General features: G+C 37.5%; 1 protein-coding gene across 1 annotated transcript in view; it reads left to right on the forward strand.

Annotated features, from left to right (window-relative positions):
* The window catches only part of NAALADL2 (N-acetylated alpha-linked acidic dipeptidase like 2), a 489,848-nt gene that overhangs the window by 89,096 nt on the left and 374,054 nt on the right, over positions 1 to 26,698 (forward strand). Inside the window, exon 2 of the mRNA XM_074878173.1 lies at positions 11,592 to 11,671. The gene's annotated coding sequence lies outside the window, so the exon portion shown is untranslated. The remainder of the gene's footprint in view (positions 1 to 11,591; positions 11,672 to 26,698) is intronic.

The raw sequence follows: 26,698 nt of genomic DNA on the forward strand, positions 1-26,698 counted from the left end.
GTAAATAACACAAATCTGCCCAGCTCTGCTAGCAAAGTGGTGTGAGGCTCACAGGGTGGTGCTGGTACATATATTTATATGACATATGCTACTATTCAGAAATTAACTTTGTTTTCGTCTTTTCAAGAAAAATAATACTATGTGGCAGAGAGGGGAATTTTGAGTGGTATTCCTACCTTGTGAAGAAAATTATTGAGCGTTTGAAGCTCCTAATATTTTACTTTTAATTTTTCAAAAATGAGCTGTTTCTGTTCTCTGATCCTTAAAATCAATCCCTCAGCTGAAAAACATGTAGAAATAACTGGTTACTCTTGGTATTTAAAGTAATGTTTAGAGGCTCCATCTGGAGTCTGGCACTTTTTGCGTTTGGTCGCTGCACGCATACAACCCCATCTCCCAACCCAACCCCTGCCCCAAAGAACTTAAAATGAAATTTAATGGCAGTGGGTATAGCAGGAGGAGCATAAGTTGACATGAGATGTCTGTGCCTGGCACAGCGAGCAGCACTCACAGCTGCTTATCTGTTGTCAAGTGTTCACTGGGCACTAGAGCCAAAACAGAGACTTTTTGGGGCAAACTTCCATGCATTTGCGTACGGCTCCGTTCCCATACACTAGCTTCTGAGAAGCGATGGGGTGAGGCAGAGGCACATGCTGGCTGAAAGATGGTGCATTAAAATCAACAAATTTACAGTATATCTCCCTGAGGTGGGAAAACTATGTGCAAATATGTCAGCAGCAGAGCCATTCCTGCTGGATAGAGTTGAGAATGTGAGTACTATCCTAGAAATCCCCTGAAAACAGGGAACTGATTGAAAAAGAGTTTGTGATCCCATTAGAAAAAGCCAAGGCTTGAACTTTTAGTAGACACAAAAAAAAATGCAACAGGGAGGGAGGAAGAAGGTGAGTTGGAGGAGAGATGCCATGTGAGTCCTACCTGAGGGGAAAATCTTCAATTATGGCTCAAGGTGTACTGTGCAGCAGAGACCCAGACTATGGGCTGCAGGAAACCAGCTTTCACTGCTTGCTCGATGTGTCTGCAGAAGGTTAAATCACACGTGCAGTTGCATGTCAGTGGCCTCTGGAGATTTCTGTATTGATCTGTTTCTTAATAATGCATAATAGGCAATCAGAGCTTTCTTGATCTTTTCGCAGATGTATCAGTGGGACTCTTAAATCACAGCGCTGCTAGTGGTTGTCTGACCTGCCCTTCACCAACACGAGAGTAGCTCTTATTTCTGCTGGGACTACCAATTTACCTGGTGGAGAACCAACGGAGAATCAAGCTCTGTGTTTGGAACAATGGGTCACCTTTCCATGGCCTTTCAGTGGGGCAAGATGATACATCTACATTTTGTTAAAAATTTTATTTCAAAGTTAAATTGGTACAGGTCCTAGTTTTTCTTTTTTTTTTATTTTTTTCCTTCCAGCATGAACAAGAATGTTGGTTTTGCATTATTAGCCGAGTTGTGTATTCTGCCCTGTTTCATCTTTGCTCTCATTTATGAGCCTCTTTTGTGGAATGGTTAGGATGGGAATTTTGTGTTGGATGGTGAACTAAGCAAGACTTTCCAATTCTGCTGTCACCTCTGTTCCACCTATTGGAACATAGATTTTTAGCACTGTATGCTCTTAAATCAATATGATCTTTATTGGTGCTTGCTGGTGACATAGTTAAGTCTGACAGCAGCTAACTGCAAAAATACATTACAGTAATAGAATGGGTTTAATTAGAAACCAAGCAAATAAGATTTCAGAATTAGTTATTGCTGTTTGACACCATGTGCAATACTTGTCTCCTGGACTACAGGAATTCATAATCACTGCTGTAAAACAGGTATTTTATCCTTTACCTTTGAGAGTATTTAATTGATAGCGTAGGCTAATGGAAATTTGTGTAATCGTGTTACTATCAGTATTATACGTAAGTACTTACTGTGCAAAATGGTTATTAGTTATCTGACTTTGCATTTGACAACATCAGAAGTTAATTGGACTACCAAAATAATGCAACAGCAACAATAGCACAAAATTTGGCTTATAGCAATAATGTAAGTTTGGCTGTCTGGATTATTTCCTGGCTATTCCTTTTTTTTTTTTCTAGTAAAGGTGTAGTTATTCATGGCTTTTTCCTTGTGTTGGTTCTTTAATAACAAAAAAAAAACCAAAAATCCATTGGAGAGAAAACTCATTTACATTTGCTCAGGAAGTAGGAGAATGACAGGCTATTTTGGATATTTTGAGTAAAATGTTTAATGTTTTATTTATATCTAGCATAATAAATATGCTGACCAGTAATAAGTCAGCAAAGCTCAGTGTGGCAGAACTGTTCAGAATGAATCAGCTCCTATTTTTCCTCTAGTCTTGGACAGATAGTAGGCTGCTAGCGCTGCAGTTCACCAGGAGGATATCCCTGTGCCAGGGTTGTCCAAGGAAGATGAAAACCAGAAGATGCCAATTGACTGAAGCTGAGCAGTCCAGAGCGCCTGTCTGGGCAGAGGGAAGAGCAGATCTGAGATGTGGGTCCCACATCCATGGCATGTCCCCAAAACTACATGCAGAATCAGGTGGGAATCGTACATCATCTCTCCTGTTGGAGAGTAAGTAGTGAGGTGACCCCCTGATGGGGCCGTGTCTCTGGAGGGGTGTGCTTCATCAGTTGTGATGAAAGCAGGGAAGAAGAGGCTCTTCTCCCTGCCCATCCCCTTTGTGAAAACATGGGATGACTTAAATGTGGTGTCTTCTGAAAGGTTAGATGAGGTAGCACAATTTAGGGCTGGGCAGAAATACCTGACATAATTCAGGATAAGCTAGCTTGAGTGCAGTCTGGTTTCATTAGTGCTCTGAGTTACTGGAGTATATGTAACACGCTTGAACGAGCTCATCGATTACTACTTTGTGCATCTCTACACCACAAAACATTTTGCTATATAAAAACATATCGAAAACTGTCTCCACCTCTCTGTCAGCACAGAGGCTGAATCACCTTTTCCTGGGCTCACAAGCCCTCTGTGGTTCCTTGGACACAGGAGGAGATTTTAAACTTGCCCAGTGCCCAAAGTTGCCTTTGCCCATAGAGCCCCCACAGCTGCTGCGGAAGCCCCTGAGCTGATGCAGGGCAGAACTAGAGGATCAAGACTGAAGGTTTTGTAGTGCTGAGCACATGTAAAACGGGCAGCTCAGCTTCTGCTGAAAAGTCAATAATTGTTTTCATTTTTAAAATTTGGCTGGCTGTGTGCTGGGGCAAGATGGAGAGGTATAGTCTAGTTTTTTCTCCATACTTAAAAACAACCTGGGCCCCCACTATGGTATGTTTCTGTTAGAATTACATATTTTTTATTGTTATTGCCAATTTATGAACTCTGATATAAGGAATCTAATAAAAATGCTGTCAGACGATTATCTATAGTTGTGCTATTATAAACCCTATTTTGGTGAGGTTTATAACTTAGCAATTGCAAAGTACAACAAATTATTAGGTGAAAATAGTTGTAAAGCCTGGAAATTGACTTTTTGCTATTTTTTATGATTTAATCTATAGAGATAGACATACCTTCTTTTCACAACTGGAATGAATCTTGATAAGAATAGAAGTAAAAGCATAATCTATATTATCTGATTATTTTTTTTGGCAAGGGAGGAAATACAAACCGTTTTGAAGTGAACCTGTTGTCTTTGTTCTGTCATCGAGAAATCTGCTTTTCCTCTCATTTGCTTTATTTCTTGTGTCTGAATATGCTGAGTGTATGAACCTTCCTTCTCCTTAAAGGAGAGAAGCTTAAAGATATGGTGTGTGTGCCCACTAAACCTAATAAAGTGATACTACTTTCCTGCTATAATTTCAGAGGGCATAAAGGACATATTCCAAAACCTGTTAAAATCGACAGAAGTTCTGCAAACTTCAGTGCTTATTGGACTAGGCTGAAAGTATCACTGAGTATTATCGTAACAAATCATTTTGTTGTTCTTCAGAATATTACCCTACCTTGGTCATCTTGTGTTACACGCTTGCTGCTTTGAAATACTGCAGTGGGCCTTATTCTCAGTTTGTGGTGGTCTAAACCAGCAAATATTTCTTTTATCTCGATATCAAAGACTAGACTGTGGTTTTAACATTGACAAGAAGCACTTGGAGACAGCGACTGACCTTTTGAAACTGGTAAAATAGAGCCCCCAGGGAATCCCATTAGGAGCAGGGAAGGTAGATAACAGCTACTTCCACCCAAAAAAGATAAGCGTTCTGCTGCTTGTTATTAGGGGTCTTTGTAACTAAACCCAGTTTCTTTGGCCTTCTCTTTCAATTCAAAGCAGCCATCTTTGTCCTTTATGTGGGTAGTTATTAGTTAATTTTTGCTGAATATATAAAGACAAACTGTTGGAGCTCTTATCTCAAAAACAAAGCATAATGCCAGCATAGGTTCCCTGTTTGTCCTCCATGTCATGATTTGTACTGACTCTTCCTTCTTCCAGTCCTTTGTTGAGGACCAAAGCTGCAGAGTGGATCCATCAGGTGCTACAAGGGTTGGTGCTAGCACTGAAATTGCTTGTCGATTCCCTGCTGCAAGCTGGCACTAGCTAGAGCAGTGTATCCATCAAATGGCATGTGCTGTTGAGATTTGAATTGCATGTATTGATTTTTCTCATGCGTATAACATAAATATATTCTGTTCTACCCATAATATTAGAAGATGTAAGAAGTACTGAGACTAGATGTTTTTTGGAAATTTAGATGGAAGATATTGGAAGGGGGAGATAGGTTGGGTTGTTTTAATAGTGTTATTCCTCCATAGAAACACTTAATTGTAGTTTCCTCAGTGTTTGATTCTTTTTCAATTGGCCAAATTTTCCTGACTATGAGGTGCAGGGATGCTTGGAGACACTTGCATCATTTTCAGGCTTAAGCTATCATATCTTTAGGTCTTTGAACTTAACTTTGAAATGGTAAAATACGAAAATATATATTGTACCTCTAGGTACAAATGGGTCATTTTCAGTAGCAAGGCAGGAGATTTGTTTTATTTATTCTGTCTGATAGAAAAGCATGAGTTTTGGGAGAGTTTATGAGTATTAAAAAGATGCAATAATTTCTCTGACATGCTGTGGTCTGAGAACTTGGTAGCGATGATAATATCCTCTTGTTCTATTTGCTCAGGGTTTCTCATTTCAGAGCTTACAGATGTGGCAATTGTGAATCCAAAGTTGAAGTTTCATGGGAAATGCTTAATCTACCCCTAGCTTTCAGACTTCTAGTAAATAAAGTAATGACAGCACAAAGGAAGGAGAACTTTTCAGCATTTACTATTTGATCTGACTGCAAGTCAGAGATCTTGCCATACATCTTTAATAGAGTAGCAAGAATTAGAACTACGTGAATTACCATTATTTAGATAACATTTTAATTACTTCAAACATTTTAATAAAACCTGAGTTTTCTTAGGTTTGGGGGTAGTAACTTCAGATTATTGAAGTGTAGTAGTCCATAAAGGTAATACTTTTCTTCCTTCACATCTTGGTGAAGAAAGAAAAGTATCTTTTGTACAGTCATTTTGCTTTCAGATTCTGTGTTCAAATTTTGGATTGAGAACACCAAATCTTTTCAGAAGTTGAACAGCATTGTGGGAAAATTATGCTTTTCTTTAAATTCTTCTATTCATCATCCAATGGTACGGGTGCATATTATTGCCTACACAGGATTGTGTAGAAGTTGGAAAGGTGTATTTGGATGGAAGGTTTTTCTGAAATACTTTTCTTCATTTGAAATAGTGCGAGAAATCCACGGTAGTTATCAAAATTTACTGTAATCATGCTTCTGTGTTCTACACATTTCAAAATCATAAGAGGAAATGAAAGGAGTCAAGAAGGATGTTTCAAAACTATTGAAAATCCATGCTCGCAGTGATGCCTAGACTATTGTTCTAATCTACTTTAGTTCTATAGTAGGTCATAACAGTGGATGAGTAATTTAGATACGCAACAAAGCCATCCCATTACTTCTTAGAAATAACAGAATATTGCGAACTTTTATACTTACACAAAGACAATTTAATTGCAGTAAGTCCTCCTGTGGAACAGTAAAAAAAGTCAATCAAAGTAGAAAATGTGGCTTCTGGAGCCTTAAAGTGGAAGGTAGTTCTGTGTTTCTTACCTGCAACCAAATGTGCAAATTGTTGTTTCAATGAAGATACTTACAATGCTCATTATAATAGCAGGAAATAAAAAGCAGAAGTGTATACTTGCCTGATCATTTTGATTTGTGAAACTGTCTGCTTTTACAAAGACTGGGATGGCTGCACAGCTGGCTTGGGTTCATATTTTAGGCCACTGAAGGTGTTTTCTTGGCAGGGATGAGACTGCCAGAAATCGTCTGTTGTTTTACTCCCATGAGGATTTTCACATCACACACCGCCTGCCTGACCGCATGGACATGACTGTTCAGGGCAGTCTGACTGGGCAAAGAGCACATCAGAGAAGAAAGTAAGAAAGAGATACCTGATGGTGATGTATTTGAAAAATGGCTGTCAGTGGTTGGAGCCTTTCTGATACTGGGAATGTAGGTTCCTGGAGAGCAGCTGAAGATGATGCCAGCTGCTGCCAGTAAGTACCTCTGACGCTAGCAGGTGCTTTTGTCTTGTGCTGAGACATGGGTTGCTCTCCTCCCTTCAAGGGCAGAGAAGGAAGCCATGTGCACTGCAGAGATGTAGGAACTGTCACATATTTTGGTGAGGTGCTGGTAGCAGGGGTTTACTAGAGGAGAAATCTTCGGTCGTTGGACTACAAATAATGACATCAGTTTCAACTAGTACTTTGTGTGTAACACTGTGCACTGTGTCTTGGACTAATACAATCTCTCTGCAGGAGGTAGCAGGGACTTTGCACTTGGAAGGCTTAGAGCTTGAATGTGTGACCATTTTCTGGCAATTCAGGGAGCAGTGTTTGGGAGTTTACCTCTCTAAAGAACCAAGAATAAAAGCCTGTAGCTGTGTTGCTTAACCCTAGTCCCTTATTTCTGGTGTCCTTGCTTACTGCCCAGCCCACCAATGTACTCCAAACCCTACTGATGTTGCAGCAGATGGTCTTTTCATGCTGCAGCAACTTCTGTATCTCCAAGATTATACATAGTGGTCTCTTCCACATGTGGGAATACCTTGCTCTCTCCTCTACAGTGGTAGGATTGAAACCAATCTAAGCCTTCTTCCTTTTCATCAGCCTTTCAAGGGAAACTCTTGGTTATTGGAAAGTCTTGGACTATTGTGTCCCCACATAACTTGTCAGATGCCTTAAGTTTCTATACTAATACTGCAGAATAAGACAGTGTGAGTAAGTAAGTATAAGATGGTGAGAATAAAAGTAGTTTCTGTAAATTGTCTTTAAGAACCAGCAGACCTACTGGTACCTCAGGTACCATTAAGTCTTGATTGGGGCATGCCAGGCTTGTCAGAGGAGCCATGTACTACTTTGTTCTGTGTGTATTTACTAGTAAGGTGAATCCCGACATCTCACGGGCAAGAACTGTAAGGGGAATGACATTTTTTTTTATTCAGCTTTCTGCAGAACATCTTACCGAGAAGGATGGTTTAGCTTTTATTGTTGATTACTTCTCCTGATACTCTGCATCATGGTGTGTTTCTTTTTATATTGTGCTTGCTGACTGTTTTCTGACTAATATATCTTGATATTTGCTACTTGAAGTGGCATACAGACGCTGTCAACGCCAGCTGTGTAGAAGACATCTGAGAAAACCATCAATAAGTATTAAGAAGCATTAAGAAAATATCTCTGCTGCCCTATTGAATTTGACTTTTAGTACTGTGTTTTGCCATCTTTCTCCCTTGGCTCAACATGCTTAAATAGTCTGAGAGAGAAACATTTTGCTGATTGCCTCTTGCATGATCTCCAGGTGCATAGGCCTGTGCCCAATTTCCTGCAATGCAGATTACATTTCTGTTGCTTTTCTGAAACCTGTAATCTGCAGGCTCTACTAAGATTTCAGTCATATCAGGATAGGTTACTTCTGTGTGTCTAAATGTTTTAGATTGAAAATAACTGTTCAGCCCCTATCAAGAGTAATTTACTGTTCTGTTAAGAAGAATAGGAAGTAAGCTATTACCACAGAAAATTTCACTGCAATTTTCTTTTGCATAAGCTTAAATTCTGAGTAGAGAGGTTGTCAATTAGTGTGCAGATTTTTTTAATTGGCTATAATAAAAAGCTAATTGGTGTTTTGCTTAAAGAGTGAATTAAGAAAGAGTTGCTATAGAAACTTTGCATGTGTATAGTGCTGCTCTACATAACAGTGAATATAATAGTCTAATGACCTTTCTGAGCCACCTGTATAGTCAAGGAAAAAGTGTTAAATTCAGGCTTGCTGAAGTGATCATTAAGGGGTTTGTGATTTCACCCATTTCATTGCCTGAAAGTGTCTCTGGCATTGTCTTGTTGAATGTTTCTCTTGACTCATGTCAAACCATATAATAAATGCTGGTCTCAGAAGACCTGAACTTTTGTAAAATCCAAGTGCTCCAATTTTGAATGTGTAAACCGATCTGTAATCTGTCAAGCATAAAATGTACTACTGGGAAAATTTCATTTTCATAATCTGAGAAAGTGTGATGATAGATTGTAAGTGACAGCATCTAATCTGTTCGTGGTTGTATTCCTCCCTTCTCTCTCTGCCTTCTCTACCCACTGAATTCTGAGCCTCATGTGAAACACAGGGATTATAATTTTATGTCAAATATGATTTCTGTTCCAATTTACAACATTCTCTCCCAGCAATAATGCTTATCTTCTCAAATATAACTTTGCTGAGGAGAGAAGAATTTCTTCAGGATTTGTGAACAGGAATTTTTTCCTTGGACTAATGCTGGTCTACTTAAATTACTTCAGAGTCATTATCTGTACTTTAGCTGCTTAAAAGTTAAAGGTACAGATGGCATGGACAAAAATTTAGAAGTATATTATGAACATTGTCATTTCTGCACAGGAAGGTGGTCAGTAATGAAGTGTCTCTATATGGTAAAGCAGAAAACTGAAACATGACCTTTTTTGAAGTTCCCTGATCCTGAATCTCACTGTTATATAGTAAATGGCCAAATGGTATTGTCCCCTTTATAACTGCATATCTAGAAGACACAGAGGTGTGAGATCCTGCAGTTATTAGTCATAGTGAGAGAAAAACCTTAATGTTCTGCATGTTTTAAATAGCTCTCTGACTGTCTCAATGCAAAAGATAGGATAAAACTATAGACTGTGGACAGAGTTCACTGTGTTCTATTTTCTTCTGGTTTTCAATTAAAAAAAAAATCTGTGTCTGCTAAATTTGCCCCTGCACTTGTTCTTCAAACTGGTAAAGCAGAAAAATCTTTGAGTTTGATTAGTTTGATTTAACCTTTTTTTTTTCCCCTCTCTCTTTTTCTTCTCAGTAGATGCTTAGAAGAAATCAAAGATTCTTCTAAGTGGGTGAATTAAGAAGTTCTCCGATTTTCTGTGGAATTGTAGTTGGCTTATTTCGGTACCTCTGGATCATGACTGAGTAATATCATAACTTAGCAGCTATTTTTCCCTTGATACACATATGTAAGCCCTATTAGTGTTAATGCCTTTTCGAAATGCTTCCCTCATATATTCAATATCTACTACTGATGTCCAAACCCTAAAGTCTTATGAGTTGCATGGCATGTGGCTATCTCTAGAGCTTAATAGAAAGTTGGATTTAATCTCATAGTTCATCTTTTGAGCAGTAAAACTGTAAAACAGATGAAATGTTTTAATGTGAAGCTTTTATCTGAGACCTGTGAGCAAATAAGTCTTTTTCAGGTCCAGGGAAAGGAGTGATTTTTTTTTTTTTTTTCCTCCCCCTTTTATCTTGCCCAGTAAGACTGTAACTGTATTATGGGCTTGTATAGTTTAAAGGGGTTGTGTTGCAGAATAGTAATAAAATACTGTATTTATGACTGTCAAGAAAATGTGCTTTCTGGTACTCAGTAAGTCCATCCTTACTTTGTTTTAAAATTTTGCTGCTTTGCTGCAGTTCATTGTCAACTGTCTTTGTGAAAAGGGGACCAGATCTTTGAAGGGCAAAACATAAATCTAGTTTAGGACTGGTATTTTCCTTAGTTTTACTTGACTGTACAAGGCTCTGAGCATCCTGATCTAATGTTGATGTTATTCCTGTTTTAAATGGGGGTGGGGGGTGTTGGACCAGGTGACTACTTAAGCTTCTCCCAACCCAAATTATGTGTGTCTGACAGGTTCAAATCTACAATGATAAAGGGACTATCTTCCTGGTGGTTTTCCATTTTGATGAACTGTGACTCTGCGGCTTACCTCAAAAGCAATTAAAACAGCAACTGAAGTACAAATAGCTAAAGTACCATCAATTGTGGGGTTTTTCTTTGAAGATAATTTATCTCCAGATGATAAATTCCAACATGTTTTAAAATTTTCTTTTACAGATTTTATTTTCCTAGTTATCTAGAAGATAGCTTTGGTCAGACCTTTGAATACATACCTAGGAAAAGATGTAAAAGCCAGTTCATTCTCCACCCAAAGCCTGTCCATCTCCCAACCACTTTTTCCCACTTGCTTATCTGCACAAAGGAAGGCCTGTTTCAACATGGCTGCTACAGCCATTACGTTGGATCAGTAAAATTTATATGAAAACCTAGTGTCTAGGAGATGGAAACTGCACTCCTGCTAGTTCAGTGCATTACTTGCTTATTGGGATTGGTGCTGGCTGTGGTCCTACAAAATGAAGTATTGGAGGAACTCGGTGGGTTCTGCATTGTGGATGTTGATGGGATGCCTCGGAAAAGAAGCTGCAGTGCATTGTGTGGGTTTGTTGTTGTTGTTGTTGTGGCTTTCGTGTTTGGGGTGTTTTTTTTTTTTTTCAAGATTACTTCTTTGTGGCCCCGATATGGTTGTGTTTACAGAAAATTACAACAGCACAACTTGGTTACTATTGATCCTTTCTTTTCCTTTGTTTTATAATTTATGTAGTGCGGCAACACAGGGTTATTAGTGGAGTTATCTGTAGAATCTTTATAATAAGCTTTGATTAGTACTGAGCTGCAGCGATATAGGCAGAGACTGTTTAAATATGTACTGAGCTACCTTGTTTTGCTTGGGGAAGGAACACATTGACACCTTCTGCATTTCATTAAAAGAACGAGGGAGATTTATGTGAGTGATAATGAGTTTGCTAGTGGGAAATAGGTGAAAAATTGAAATGATCAGGATATCAGGGTTTTTTTGTAATAAGAACACTTCTACTTTACTGATGGATAAACAAGGCAATTGTTTGTTGTCCAGTGTTTTGTAGTAGAGCAGAAGAACCACCACAAGTTCCCTGCTGCTACTTCATGAACCAGACCTCGCTGGATGCAAGGGCATTGTTTTTGACATTTTAGGCAGTCGCTTTGTTACTTTAAGTGAGAAAAATACTTCATAAGTACCAGCATGTTTAAGAATACATTTTATTTTGCTGCTGTGTCAGGAAAATGCATCTTCTCTTTATATTTACATCATTGCAAATGGTTAATTTTCTGTTTTGATGAATGGTATTGTAAAATGTGATGTGTTTCTCTTTTGCAGAGAATTAAGGTAGAGGCCAGATTGAAAATATGCCTTCATGAAAAAGGTTCTACAAAACTGATCCCCATCTTGGCTTTAAGGTAAATGGAAAAAAAGTATCAAACACCTATTCAAACTTTTCTTCTCATCATAGTTGTTCTGTTTGAAAAAAAGTGAGGATATTACGTGCTCAGAACAAAGAAAGACAGCATTTTAACAAGTTAAGTTGCAAAACTTAATATTTAGTCAAAATAAAGTGTAAGCATGAGCCAATAATTTTGGGTAGGCTTCAGTAATTAAACAAAATGACAGTGGCATGAATGCTTATATGTCTTACTGCCTTGGCAAGTGTCTGTTTTTGTTTAAAAATTGAATATGCATATGAAGCAGAGATCACTATAATTGAATGGAAAATGTGAAATTACGAAGGCAGCAAAGTATAAATAATTGAAAATCAGGTTGCAACTCTAGCTTCTGTATTTCATGAGCTCAGTTGCAAACAAAATTGCTAGAATGGGAATTCACATTTTTGTTCCTCTTAATTTTATTTTCATGGTACCATACTCCTGGTATAGAAAGCGAGGCAGTGAAAATGATAAAGGAATAATTAAATATCTGTAGGAAATTAAGAGCCAAACCAGAGACTAATTTTCAGCACTCTACAGTTTTCATTATATATCTATACGCTTTGGTTTCTCATGTATATGGAAAATGTATCCTCTAACACTGCATATTTTTAGTCTTTCTTCTCCAGAATTGTTTAACTTGCTGTGTTCCATGGTGATGTGGCAAGCTTGTTTTGTGAAATCATTGCAGAAAATAATTTTAATAACTTTATTGCTTGCAAGTATAGCTAAGTATTCTTAATCTCCACTGACTAGTCCTTTAACATGGCCATAATTCATTTAACTTTTTACTGTGTCTTGTTCATTCATTTGAAATCACTCAAAATGGGTAATTTTCAATGTTTGAAACTCTTTGGATCTACTTGCTCAGCTATGTCTGTGGATGAAGGGATCAGTGAGATTGCTGTACTCAAAAAGCATTATTTTGGAGTGAAACTTTCTCTAAATTTAGATGTAATAGAAACTACATACTACTTCATATCCGTAGTATTGGGAGTTGTGATACTGCCACTTGCCATAAAAGCAAGTTCCAGGCAGCACAATACATCTGAAAAATTCACTGTCAAAATATATTCAGTTGTGTATTTGGTTTAAAGGCCCAGGTTTTGCCCTTAAGTGTCAGGTATTTCTAGAACCAGATCAGATTGAGTAGTTTTGCTTGTAAAAAGAGATCAAAATAAAGCTGTCAGCAATTCTTTCAAAAGAAGTGCTGGACCTTCAGTGAGCCTGCCCAGCTGCCCATGGGTTGGATAGCAACCCATAGCTGGATAAGACTTTTGTTTTATAGATTTGTTCTACCTAATGACACTATTGTGGGCTTGGTTGTATCCCATTTAGGGTGGGAATTGTGATTCTTCTCTAAGGACTTTTGAGAGTTAGAAATTTTCTTTAAGGACTGTGGAGTTATTTAAATAATTTGCTATTAACATTTTTCTGATTTGAATAGTATTTAAATGCAGATGCTCCTATAGTAAGACTCCAGGTAAGTGTGTATTAAAACTTGATATTTGACATACTTAGGAAATGCCCAAGGACTCACAGATGGCCAGAATGTCTTATTCTTAGCAAATATTGAACTCCTCTAAATTGCTATCATGATACTGATACAGTGTTAATGAACTGAAGCTTTAATGAGCTATGGATCAAGACAGAAGAACTTGCAACGATGAAGTTATCTGGCTCTAGAAATTACAAAAATATGCTTATAGAATTTAGGCAGTCACAATAAATAAAAAAGCAAAATCACATTTCCTAGTAGTTCAGAGAGTGTCTCTGTGTGGCTAGGATGGCCGTTTCCATGCTATACTTCAAATATTTCCCATAAACACGGTAAGTGGTTACCTTGTCTAACTGATGGAGAGATGGGCTTGTGGAGAGGCTGCTGTCCCTGAAGATGGGAACTCTCCTGACACCTCTGGGCCATGTGATCACAGCAAGAATAGTTTCAGATTCTTGTGCTTTCTCTCTTCACCCTGTTTGGTGCTACCAAACATATTTGACAGTTAGTTCAGTTGTATCGCAATGGTTTCATGGTTGAAATAGTTTTCAAGTTTCCATTAGGCTCTGGCATCAGAGAGAAATATTTAAGAAATCTGGTAGTGATCAGTATTGCATTTGTCTAATTAGCAAATAGGCATGACTATGCTTGTTATACTAAAGTAATTATAAAATGGACAACACTAAATCCTTTTTCTCGTGTGATGTACTTTGGGTGAAAATTACAGAAGTTTCATTTGGAAATGAAAGAGAATCTTCAGTGTTGACCTGTGTAGACACAACCAGAAGAAAATTTTGTGAACCATGAGTACATAGGAATGCTTTTGTGCTCTAAGGAACAAACAGTAGTAGTCACAATGTTTCCTTCTGTCCTGTAGAATTGTCTCCATCACCTAGTTTTTTGACACCACAGTTGTTTCTGTGCATTACATATGTTTTGCTAAATTTCATTCATTTTGATGTCCTTGGTTCATGAAGTGTATAACAAAATCCCCAGGAGCCTTATAAAGGACTTGTGGGAGAGTAGGCATTCTGGGTGATAGCACTGTTCCTTCTCTTACCAGTTCTTCATGTCAAATGTAAAAGTATTGTGGTGTGGTTTTTCTCCTCTGGCAGTTGCTATATACAGACCATGGAATAATTCAAAGCTGGAGCGACCGTTGTGGTTGTCCTGTCTGGAGGCAATAGGCGTTCCTTGGAATAATTATTTCTGTACTTAAAGCAAAAGCCTCCAATTCTGAAGATTCTGGTGATGGAAAAGCTCTAACGATACTTGGAAACATGCCCAACAGATTACCCTGTTGGAAAACATTTGCCCTGTTCATTTCTTGAATTTGTGTGAATCAGCTTGAAGCATTGAAAATAGCACTTTTTTTTTTTTATTGCTTACCTGCACAACCTCATGCTATCTCATCTCTGATCCAGGCTTAGTTATTTAGACCGCTGGTTAATCACATCCAAACTTCCACTAAAATATCAGATTAAGCTCTTTTAGCTTTTCCTTGTAAGGATGTTTTCCAGTCTTGTTCATGGTCCCTGTCCTAATAATCTTTAATCAGGCTTCTTTTTCAGTGATGGTTGACAGACCTGAAAACATGTCCACATGGAGGTTTCAAAAATAAAAAAGAGACACAATGTTGATACTGAGAACAGTGGATCAGTACTTCTAGTTGTGGAAGTGATACTTTGTTTCCATGGAATAAATTAAAGAGAACACATTTCTACTTCTGAGATCAATTGATTTTTATTTTTCTAGACAGGGTTTAGAATAGCATTTCCGCATGTTGAATGCCATTCTTCTGGAGTTAAAAAGCTGTCATCTGTTATTTTATTTTTTACAAATTCAAAGGGCACTTTAGTACTGTCAGCATGAGATCATCATTGTCTAATAATAGGCATTTTAGAAGATTTCTATTAATGTCGACTTTTAACAGAGCCCTGTTACTAAAAGAACTGTACCTTATAATCATGGTGTATCTTTCACTACAAAGCAATTATACGAATTGTCTGAATTGACTAAAATCTATTAGCTATTAAAACTCAAAGTGTTACTTCTGATCAGAAAGAAAGTCATCTTGTTTAACTTCCCCCTCCCCTTCATACATCTCGGAGTGGGAGCCTGTGTGAGGGAGAAAAGAAAGAGAGCCTGATGGTGGTTAATGGCTAATGAATACAGCTAAGGATACAGGAATGGTTGCCTGGCAACACAGGGAGGATGGGCTGAGGCCCCTTGTCAGTACATAGGAGTTGACAATTGGCTCATCTCTTGAGCTCATGAAGACCGACTTCTGCATTTTTGCATACTTTATTCTTAATATGTATCATAGCTGGGTTAGATCTGTATATTACATGTTTTGTTTCTATGTATTAATTACTTTAAAAAGAAACACAAGAAGAATGGAAGCAAATCAAGTGTTTTAGTTAAAGGAACAAATCACGTTGTGAATTCTGTCCCATGCAGTTATTTTGCTTTCAAGGTGAGAGCCATGTTTAGTAAGAGATTTGCCTAAAATTGCAAGCTCTTAGATCTCATTCCAGCTAAAGTTATGTTTTCTTAGTCTGAGAGCCCTCTGAAAATGACCATCGATATGCTCAATGCTGAAAGATGATGTGCTGGGGTTTGTGTTGTAATTGCAATTGAGATGATTGCCTTTTTCTGTGGTTGGAACACAGTTATGAAGTGACACATCTACTTTGTTTCCCTTCTTACAGTGGAATAGTATCAGGCTGAGAACAGCGTGTACACTGAGGAGTATGGCAGACTTGACCTTGTACAAATTGTTCTTACAACAATTCAGGTGAATTTTGAATGTGGGTGTCAGTATGAGCTGTAGATCTTTCTGCTGTAGTATAATTGTATGTAGGCACTGCTTCGTTAGGGAGATGAAGGGTGGCCTTGGTTAATTTGGTGTTCTCTAGAAGGCCTGTATGGAAAAGTAGATGGACATTACCACATGAAGGTGGTTATCGTTATGTGAATATTGAACTAGTAACTTTTTTCTGTGGACATAATTATTAAGGAAAAAGTTGCAACTGGCTTGCAGACCCAGGTTGTGACATCTGGTAGGCTGTGTAGTTTTGATATTGCCAGAGGAAGTAATTTTCTTAACCCTTTTGGCTCTTAAGAACAACTTTGATGCCTAATGATAATGTGAAAGCTGTAGGACACAGATTGGATTCTTCTTTTACATTGTTGGACAGGAGATCTACCTAGCCACTTTGTGCTTGTTTCTTCCACCAGGCAAAAAATGAGGTCAATGTATATACATCTGCAGTTGTATTACCTTGGGGATTCTTAAAAAAAAAAAAAAAATCTCATAAGAGCTATTGTCACTTGCAAAGTGCTTGCTTCTATTTTTTTCTTGTTGGGTTCATTGTTTTTGTTAATGGCTGTTAAGGCTGAAACTTTTTAGAGCATTTGGCATGCTGTGAAACCTGACCAGCTGTCAAAATATGGTGTGTTGTTTGTATGGAAATGTTTTGATGGAAGCTGCAAAGAAATCCATTATGTTTACTGGACACTTTGTAATTATCAGACTTTGAATAATCTAGACAAAAATCAGTGTTTTCGTCTAACTTTTTTTCTGCACAATCTATTCTCTCTGTCCCCATGCAAAGGCACAGAGACAAGATAGCAGCAGCCAACTGTGTAGAATTACTGCCTTGTAACTGGAGAGCCTCAGAAAACCAGGTGAAAGGTTTGAAAAGTTTCAGTTTGTACAGCCAAAGCCTTAAGGCAATTGTCATTAGCAAAATGGTCTTTCTCCTTAATTCTTTGTTGTAAACTGTGGCTCCTGACTTACTATTTATCTTTTTAATGGTTTATACTTACATTTCAAGCCTTAAGTTTGCCGTAGGGTATTGAGAAATGTTTTGTGCCTTATGATGATTCATGGGAAAGTTTGGGTAAACTGTTCTGGACTGTATTTTGTGGTAACTTGTATTCTTTAAGGGCAGTTTTGGTCTGTAGGTAAGATTGCTCTTTCTCGTCATTTGCATGTTTAAGTGTCTGCTGATATAGTTGTATTAACTTAAACACCATTATTGAAGCAACTGTATACTACACTGGTATTACAGAAACTTTGGATTCAAGTGTTTGAAATTGTGCTTTAATCTACTATATCAATGAAAGAAAAGATTACAAATTTAAGGTTTATGAATCTGTGTTCATGTCCAAGATGTCCAAATTGTTGTCTATTTACTCCCCTATAATAGATTATAAGACAGCAAAATACCGTAAAAATTATTATAACTGAACCAAGAAAATAAGCAAGGGTCAATGAGATTCTTAAAAAAATTTATGGCAGTTTGTTTGTACAATGCAGTGCTGCTCAAAAAAGTCTGGTCAACTTCTGTAATGTTAGCAGAAATGTTTTTTTATTTACAACCAAATTAAATAATTTTAAACTTCAAATAATTGTTGCCTAACTTGTAAGGAATGCAAGTGGGGTATATTAAATGCTTTCAGCATTCTGTTGGAATACCTCCTGGTGTTTTACAAAATTTCAGTACTACTAATCTGTTAACATGATGGTTATACTGGAACAGTGGTTAAGAAAACTTAAACTATATAAGTTGTGTTTTAAAATGAAGCTTTAAATCAGCCAGTTTTGACACTTTCAACCTATTTTTGCATGGGTTATCTTTAATTTTCTTCTGCTGCCTCATACTGTCATAACTTCTGTTGGGCTTTTGCTTTTCTTATGGGAGTCAAACATAGAAAGCCACAGAAAGATCAACCCAGAGCGGACAAGAGTTAAAAGATTTTTTTTTTTAGTTTTTTCTTTAATTTTTTTGTGTACCATGAGCATTGAGTTTCTGATTTCTTTTCTTAATTATTAACAGAAATATTATATTCTGTTATATATAATATATTCTTAATATTAATATTCTTAATATTAATATTCTTAAATATTAACAGAATTAACTTCTCTTCCTTTATTTTGACTTTTGTCCTGTTTTATTTGCCTTACATAATTCCCTGTTGAGATACAGAGACAATTTATTGATTAAAGCATATGAAACAAGTGCAAGGTGCGTAAGCAGGGAGAAAGGGGCACAGGTAATGTATTTTAGATCTTATTTCCTATGTTGCTTCTGTATTAAAAAAATCTATGTGAAAATATATTAAGCCATTCAACAACTGTATACTAGTAAATACAAAGCCAACAGCTGTGTTCCAAGAGTACACCACCGCAACTGGAATTGGGAAAAATAAAACTTTATTGCAGATTTGGGGAGAAATAGAAAACAATGCTAATCTAAAAATCATTTGGTGTTTTTTTTTTTTTTTTCCCTCAGTTGGGGAGAATAAGATTTTGTTGCCTTTTCTGTCTGGAAAAATATAGCTCATTCTGGTTTTTAGGAGTATTGCATAGATAATTCAGAGATGCAAACAACAATGAAGAGTGTTATTCCATACTAGCAATGCTTTATATAGGGAGTTACTTATAGTAAATAATTGAACTAACTAGTTTGGAAAAAAGGAAGAATTTATTCAGTCTGAAGCACAATTCAAATGTGATGCATGTGTCCTGCTGTCAAAGAAGGGTGTGCCAGGCCAGAATCTGAGCCTCGGTTTGTATAGTTCAAGTGCCGTGTCACCTACACATCTGATTTTGCAGACTAGTTGTTAAAAACTAATGAAAAGGCTATTGAGATGTGCTTTATCTGCAGAGGGTTGTAAGCAGATGTGATGTGAAAGTATCTCACTGGAGAGGAGGAGATGGTAAATTACGGGTGTGCTGAACTTAGGCTGCATGTATATGTGCATACCTCATGGTTGCAGCTGGATCAGAGAGGCTGAGCTCACCTAACAGCTTGTCAGCACCAAAAAAAGCTGTCTTGTTCCCGTGTGCCATACTCCTTCGTGGGCTGATTAACATTTTTGAAGTAGCAGAAAACTGAGAAGTGATCAGGGGAAAGTAGGTAGCTTTCTGCTACTGTGGGATTGGTGAACGTAATCAGCTTATCATAGCTTCAGAAGATGATCATACCTGGCACAAGGAGGCAGCAAATCTACTGGCTATAAAAGCAATAAATGGGTGTAGGAATATTGTTTTAGTGACAACTTTTTGTCAGTATGCCTCCTCCTTTGTCAATAGGTGTGTGTGTATCAGGAACATTTGTCAGACTTCCTATGCAGAGACTCACTGTTTAGCCTGGTTGATGATATGACAAAGCTGAGTTTTGTTGCTTTGCTTGATTCAGGAGGGAGCTGCTTGCCAGCTTGTAGCACTCAATGGGATGTATGTATTGCAACTCATGACATTTCATGAAATGGCTGTCTTGCTGTATGTGGCAGTTCCACTAAGTGAGGTAATTTGTTAGCATAGTATTGCTTCTTCATAAGATATACATACAGATATATGTATTTCTTTATATATACACACACATATATATATATTTTACAGCTCTTCTGTTGGAACAGTCTTTAGTGACTGAAGATTCACACATAAAATTCTTCCTAACTCTTCTATATTTGCTGGGGTAGAAGATAGTTTGGTGTCCAAGTCTTCACTGGCTTGAAAATCCGTCTCCATATTAAATCACTGTATTTTATACAGTGTATTTGTTTTAAAAGCTTACATATGTGGCTGGAATGCAAGCTGACCTACTTAAAACACTACTCTTCCCAGCTGTGCTAGATGTATCTGGAGATGAGTGTTCATCTTGCCAAAATCCAAACACAAGATCACTCATTTTTGTGTTTTGAAGAAGTACTTTCTCTAAAAGGGTAGAGTAAGGATAAAAAGGTGAAATTTTTTTTTAAAACTGATTTTGATTCTGTCTATCAGGTTGTTAGACTCTATGCTTCCTGATGTGATCTTAGAATAGTAAGATTTACTTCTTAGTTGTGCAAGATGAAGTTGAGTATTGGTTAGCATTTATAGCATTGGCTCTCAGTTGTCAATGGATACTAGAAAAACATTTTTCATTCCATCACTCTCTTGCTCTGTTTTTTAAGCTACTTACTTTTGTCATTCAATTTATCCTTTGCTTTCAATTATAACTACAAGATCCATCAGAAGTAAGGGTGGTAGGAATAAACTGTGCAGAGATTTTTAAATAAAACAAACAGCATCTTTAAAAAGCGCTCATTTAATTCTACTGCTTTTATAAATAATCAAGTGGAGTGAAGGGCAGTGATTGTTACCCTTTTTACTAGATCTTATATACTCTGCGTTACTATCATTTGCAGGCCCAGATTATAAAGTGTCATCTTCCATGCACCAGATCTTTATACTTGTTTGCATAATTTGATTTTGTTTAATACCAAACAGACCAATTTAGAAGAAAAAAGAAGCTAATTCTTCTCTTTCCTATCTTCTACAAACTGAGTTTATACTAATGTCTTTGTAGCTTCAGCTTCTGTGCACTCATCTTTTAGCTGCTGAAGTCAGCTTGAGTTGTTGTTTATTTTCTACAGACTCATCTATATTTTCATTAAGTAGGAAGTCTAAAAACACTAGAAGGCCATTGCTGATTATGATTGCTAACATTTTTTTGAGGTTTGGTTGCTAAAGCTGTGTGAATGAAAACTGAGCAGCAGGAACTGATTAGAAAAAGATATTTAAAGAAACTTAGAAATGACATTTCGACAAAGCACCTGTTTTCTGTGGAGGGAAAAATACCTCTGTTGGGGAAAACTGTCAAAGTGCTCTTGTTTCAGCTTTCCAAATCAGGACTTTCAAAGTAGAGAGACAGACAGATGGGTTTTTTTATGGTCATAAAGCTATCAAATGGGGTCACAAATTGAACTGTAGTCTTAGATCCCCCTTTACTGTGTTACATTTGTCAATCATGTCAGAACTGATAAGTCTCAGCGAGACAGAACAATTATCCATAATTCAGGTATTGCAAAAAGGGATGTATGCATTATTAACAAAACAACAAAAATTAATGAAAACTCTGTGGATGTTTTGAACCCTGTTTTCTTCTGCATACTAATAAATTCCCTTGGCATGTGATTTTCTCACTCAGCAAGGGATCAGGGAGAGCTGGATGTGCTTTTGAAAAAGGAGATTGCTCCTTTCTGCAACCATCCTCCAACAAAGTGGCCAATAGGGAAAAACACCTCCTGTTGGGTCTGGAAGATCTAACTCTTAGTTCTCCTCAGTCCACATCAGTATGTTGCAGGTTAGAGTAGTGTTTTTGGAGCCTTTTCTGGTCTCTTAAAACAAATAAAGGGAAAAGCCAACAAAAAAACAAAAGCATTTTTGAACTTAAGAAACTTTCTTAATAGAGGACTCATTAAAACTAGATATTTTCACCATAAAAATAGCTTCAACAAAGTGATATTTTTCTGATGGCAAGTAGTTTTCTGACAAAAAGTTTTAGTGAGCTGTAATTAGTGCTTAGAAATAAATAAGAACAAATATACTTTGTTTCCAACTAAGTTCCAAAGTGGAGATGCTTGTGTCTGTATCAAGTTTTATACCACAGCCTCCTCGGAACTGGTGAAAAACTGTTTACCACAACTAGACTTGGCAATAAAACTCAAGACAAGCCAGAGGAATGTGGGTTGAAAATCTCAGCCATGATGGAGTAAGCCTGTCTTGGGTTTTACTCACTGCTCAGCTCTGTGCACTGTCTGCCTGCTGGCATGCAGTTGCTCTTTTTTTTTTTTTAGTGCATCATTTGCATAAACACTGAAAACGTATTTCACTGTGGGTTTTGAGACTGGTTATCCTTACTTTTGTATTTAATCCATTTTAATTGTGTAAGAAAATATTTTTCTCCCTCCCATCTCCTATTTTAATTGAGCTTGTAGGCTAAACAACTGCTTGTAATTTGGAGGCTAACCAGATAATACTGTTCCTTTTACTGTACCATTTTCCATGGAACAAATAAATTAGTCATGTCGCTCTTAAAAACCAAGCAAACAAATAACCACCAACAAAAAAGCCCTGCAAACACCAACCATATAAAAACCTGAATGTCAGTACCTGTGCCCCTCTGCTTTTGTGAGGGAGACAGGATTGACACCGTCCCTTTTCTCCTAGCACTCCTGCCATTGTTGAAAGTGAAATATTTGTAATTTTTTCCTGTGAAAAATGTCAGTCTGTGGTGCCAGACAGGTAGTCACTACAAGAAACTTTGTGGACTGCTCCTCTCCTGTGATATGCTTTAAAACACTTGGTATTAGCTAGCAAGCTTTCACAGCATCTGGATCACAGAGTTATCATAGTGATTTGTGTAAAAGAACTCTGCGTATTCCTGGTGCTTACATTTCAGTTCCAGATATGATTTGTATTATCTGTGCAATTTCACATGTAATAGGCGTGACTCATTATTCACATTTCTGAAATGTTGAAACTATATTCTTTGGGACAACACCCCACCCCCTTCCCCCCGCCCCAGTCTTTCTATTACATTTATAGAGTATGTAGCATAATACGTGTGGAAGTTTGAAACACATTACTGATAAAGAATGGCACTGTGTTAGCTGTTGATGATATTATTTAGCTTGCATTAATTCTGTAAAATATCTAGATTCTTGAGTAGAAATGAGAGTCCTGAAAGCAATTTGGTCAGCGCTTACAGGACCCTTTGCTTTTCCGAAGGCTTTCAGTCATGAGGGCCTCTCTCTCTAGGTTTGCCGAGCTATGCTAGAAAACTTGTGACAATATTCATATTCTCTGGCAAACCTTATCATTATTGGTGGATAGTACTCTGTTTCTAATGGCACTGAATTTAGGCTTAGAGTCACTGATGATGTTTGCAGTATGATGCCCTGATCTGTTTTTGGCATGGCGCTATGCACAGTATAAGGTCTAGCGCTTTTCTTTCATAGCCCTGATTGTTATCATCTTCATTGTCCTTCAAATGCACTCCTTTGAATTAAGAAACATTGAAGTTGTTGTATGGCAAATATACAGAATGACTTTCTCTTTTCATCTGGGAGAAGAACAAAACCACTGCATTTTCACATTTGGGTCTTTCTAGAGAGAGTGAATGAATTAAGAGCTCTTCCTTTAGAAAGCACTCCATTTAAATCATTGCACGCAAGTGGGCACAACAGTTTTAGGAGAACATAAAACCAAGCTGGCCATTTCTCACCATCAGTCATTGTTGGAAGAGGAAGTGTGAAAAATCTTCAGTTTCAGTCCTTTTTGCGCTATTCCCACTTGTAGGTTCATTTCAAAGGAAGAAGTATTTTCAGTACTACCACTCTCATCTCTTGAATTCTTAAAATTATTTAAGAGTTAACAGAAGGTGATGTGATAAAATGCTAGAACTTAAACCATATAATACTTTTGAAGGTGCTAAAAGCATAAAATCAGAAACCTAGTCTTTAAGGAAAGTATTGGTACTCAGTAGCTGAGAAGAATAGTTAATTTTGTTGCTTTAAATTTCTGTTTTCTTTGGAACTTGTAGCCCTTTTTATATGAGGGATGACCTCACAGAATGCAGTATTGAAGGTAAAAACTAATCATTATTTCTCCCATGTTTAGAAGTTACAATAACATAGGGTATTTAAGGATTTCTGTCTTTCAAGAGATGGATAGTTTGTATTTGGAGAGGGCAGAAATACTTTAGATGTTTTTCTTGTCAGTTAATTACCAAATATATTTCGTTTTGCACTGCAGAACTTAATTGATAAATAAACTTGCTTTTTTTAATTAAGTCTTTTAAATGTAGAGCAACTCAAGCTTTTTCAAACATAGAAACTCAGCACTAAATCTTTGACTTCCCAAGTTTGATGGTCAAGGAGGAGTTTTTCTGTATGTGCTCCTCCTCTCTCTCCAGGAGGGGATATGTGCGTCCTAGGTATTGGTTCCCAAATCAAACTAATAGTAAATGGTGCGCTTGCCATAGTGGCCTTGCTTGAGAGCTGAGATAAAGAAAGATCAGTGTGCAAATACTTTTCCTTCTTGTCTCGAGTGCCTTTTGTCAGCTTTGAGCTTCAGGAAGATGGTGCAGATCTCTTTTCGTATTAGGGACACGTTTGAAAAGCAGGAATAGACAAAGTCAGACCCTTTAATAAAGTCTCAATATCCACTCTTGCATGCTCATTTCATTAACTGTACTACTGGATACTTTCAGGAAAGGCCACTTTGGTTTGTCACTGTTGAAGTAATCACAAAGCCAGTGAAGTTCTTATTTATGAATTTCTCTGCACACAAAAATAACAATTTAGTCTCTGTCCTTAAGTAGAGGAAACTGCATTAGAACCGAGCTGAAAAAGACCTCCATCCACTAAATGGATGTTTCAGTTGAATGTTTCACGCATACTTTCAAGTGGAAACTTAGTAAATTAATTCAAAATGATGTTCAGCATTGGAACTGGAAGTCGCTGGTGTCTGTTGTGCAGTTGGGAAGATTTCCCAGGTGTCTGCTGGAGTCTCACCTCCTGCACTGAGTCTAAACTGGCTGAGGGCACTTCAGCTCATTGGCAGTAATTGGTATTCTAGGAGGGATGAGCCTGGTGAAATACAGGAACCACTGACTGCAAATTTTGGGCCTTGAGCTGAGACTGAGGATTATGGGGAAAAAAACCTAGCAAAAACTCAGCTAAACTAAAAGAAAGAAAATAATGAAAGGCTCATTTTCCAAACATAAGTTCATTTTGCATTTCTCTTTGCTTTCTTGATAAAGAGCATTTTCTGACTGTGGAATGGTCGATTTAACCCTACTAATTTGATAATCAGGCAAGAATAAAGCATGAGCTTTTTCTTGTAAACTCTTCATTTTGTGAACCAAGTGAGAAGTTCTTTAGGCATTCAGTGCTCAGATGCTTCAGGTTTGGGGTGTTTGATTTACCTTTTCCAGCAAAACTTGACTGTTTAAGCATGGTAAAAGCTAGTTGCATGTGTGGATGAGGAAGGTGCACAGAAAAGCTTGACGGTGATTCACTAAAGGACATAAATATTTTTTTACTTCTGCCTGTGTGATGATAGCTTGAGGAGTGTTACTCTCTGTGGGGATATTCTTATTCCTAAATAAGACTTTTGCTTGAATTAGCGTAGTTTGTTTCAGAAATTCTACTTTTAAGGTAGACTTTACCAAGCCTGAAATATCTTGAAAAAAGTATCTCCAGTCCCGTCCCCCCCCCCCCCCCCCCCCGTGCTTGTTACAATAAATAATTATTTCTGTACTTTAAAAAAAGGGAAGAAAAAGACAATACACTTCAGTTTTAAAAATAGACTTATTTTCTACTGGATTAAAAAAAAAATTCTAGCGGTATTGATTACACCACTTTGACTGTAATCCAGACAGAGGTTAACATTGTGAGAGCTACTTGGCTCTTTTGTCAGTGTTTGTTCTTTTAAAATAGTGCTGTGGCTTCTCTTTGATTTGTCATTGGCAGTTGCAAATGTAAATGTTAAAATAAAACTAACTTCGTAGTCAGAGAGATGGGTGTACTTGTTCAACAAATTGATCACAAATGTATCAGACACCTGTTATTTGATTTCTACAGCAGAAAAGAGCAAATATTTTCTTGGAACTTAACTTGAAATCTGGCTGGATAAGATTATCTTAAAAGTTTGTGTCCTTGTGCTGGAGAAGGAGGGGAAGAGAAGCAATATAACCTTTTGTTTTGTTTAGAAGCCCTTACTGTTACACAGTCAAAACAATCTCAAAATTACAGTGTTCAAGGAAAGCATTTCCTTGGAGCCTGATCTTGAAAGACCGGGGAAGGGTAGTTTTGGTTTTAGGTTTTGGGTTCTTTGCAAAGATTTTGCCGATGGGCAGTTGCATCTGCGGGGATCATCGGTCTCGTGGTGGAGAGCTGTGGCTGCAAAGTTCCCACCCCACAGAGGTTGGCTTGATAGTTAGCATTTAGTTTTCCTATGAAATGCAAATTCAGAGGATCTTTAAAATAAGGGTTTGGCATTTTGACTAAAACACCTGCCACGAAAGAGGAATATTCTTCAGATCACTGCCTGGGTGAAAGTGAAAGGAAAGGGTGGGGAGCAAATGAGCAGGAGAGTCCAAGAGGAGACAAAGCAGCCTTGCCTGAAGCACATGTTAATCAAAGGAGATCAAAGGATGTGATGTCAGTTTATAGAGAAACAGGTCAGGCAAGCCCAGGTAGCTCAGGAAGCAGGATACTAATTATTCACAGAAGAAAGTCAGGTATACAGTTACTGTGCTACAGTTCAAAGTCAGGAGGTCAAAACTTGCACAGCAACCAAGTCAACTTGATAAAACGGCTTGGCTCCTTACAGGGGAGTTGATCGTTTTCTAGAAATGGGAGAGAATGAATCTAGTGTACCAAGTCTGTCCCAGCAAGGTAAGCACATGCAACCTGCAAAATGCTGTGCTGTTTGGAGGTTTGGGGCATTGTTAGTGTCTGCATGTGGGAGTTTGTTTTGCTGTCGGCTGTTGCAGCATGTGCTGCATGTCCACACATGTGACATGGGATGTGTTTTTGCATGTGCATGTGTTTTGGGGAAGGGAGGAAACCCACATCCCTCATCTCTGCTATACATTGTTTTTGAAAAAAACACTGCATGAGTTTAGGAGGGTAAAGAAAGGTCTGATAAGATTGTGTAAGCA

This window comes from Strix uralensis, chromosome 9, assembly GCF_047716275.1.
Source record: "Strix uralensis isolate ZFMK-TIS-50842 chromosome 9, bStrUra1, whole genome shotgun sequence".
NCBI lineage: Eukaryota > Metazoa > Chordata > Aves > Strigiformes > Strigidae > Strix > Strix uralensis.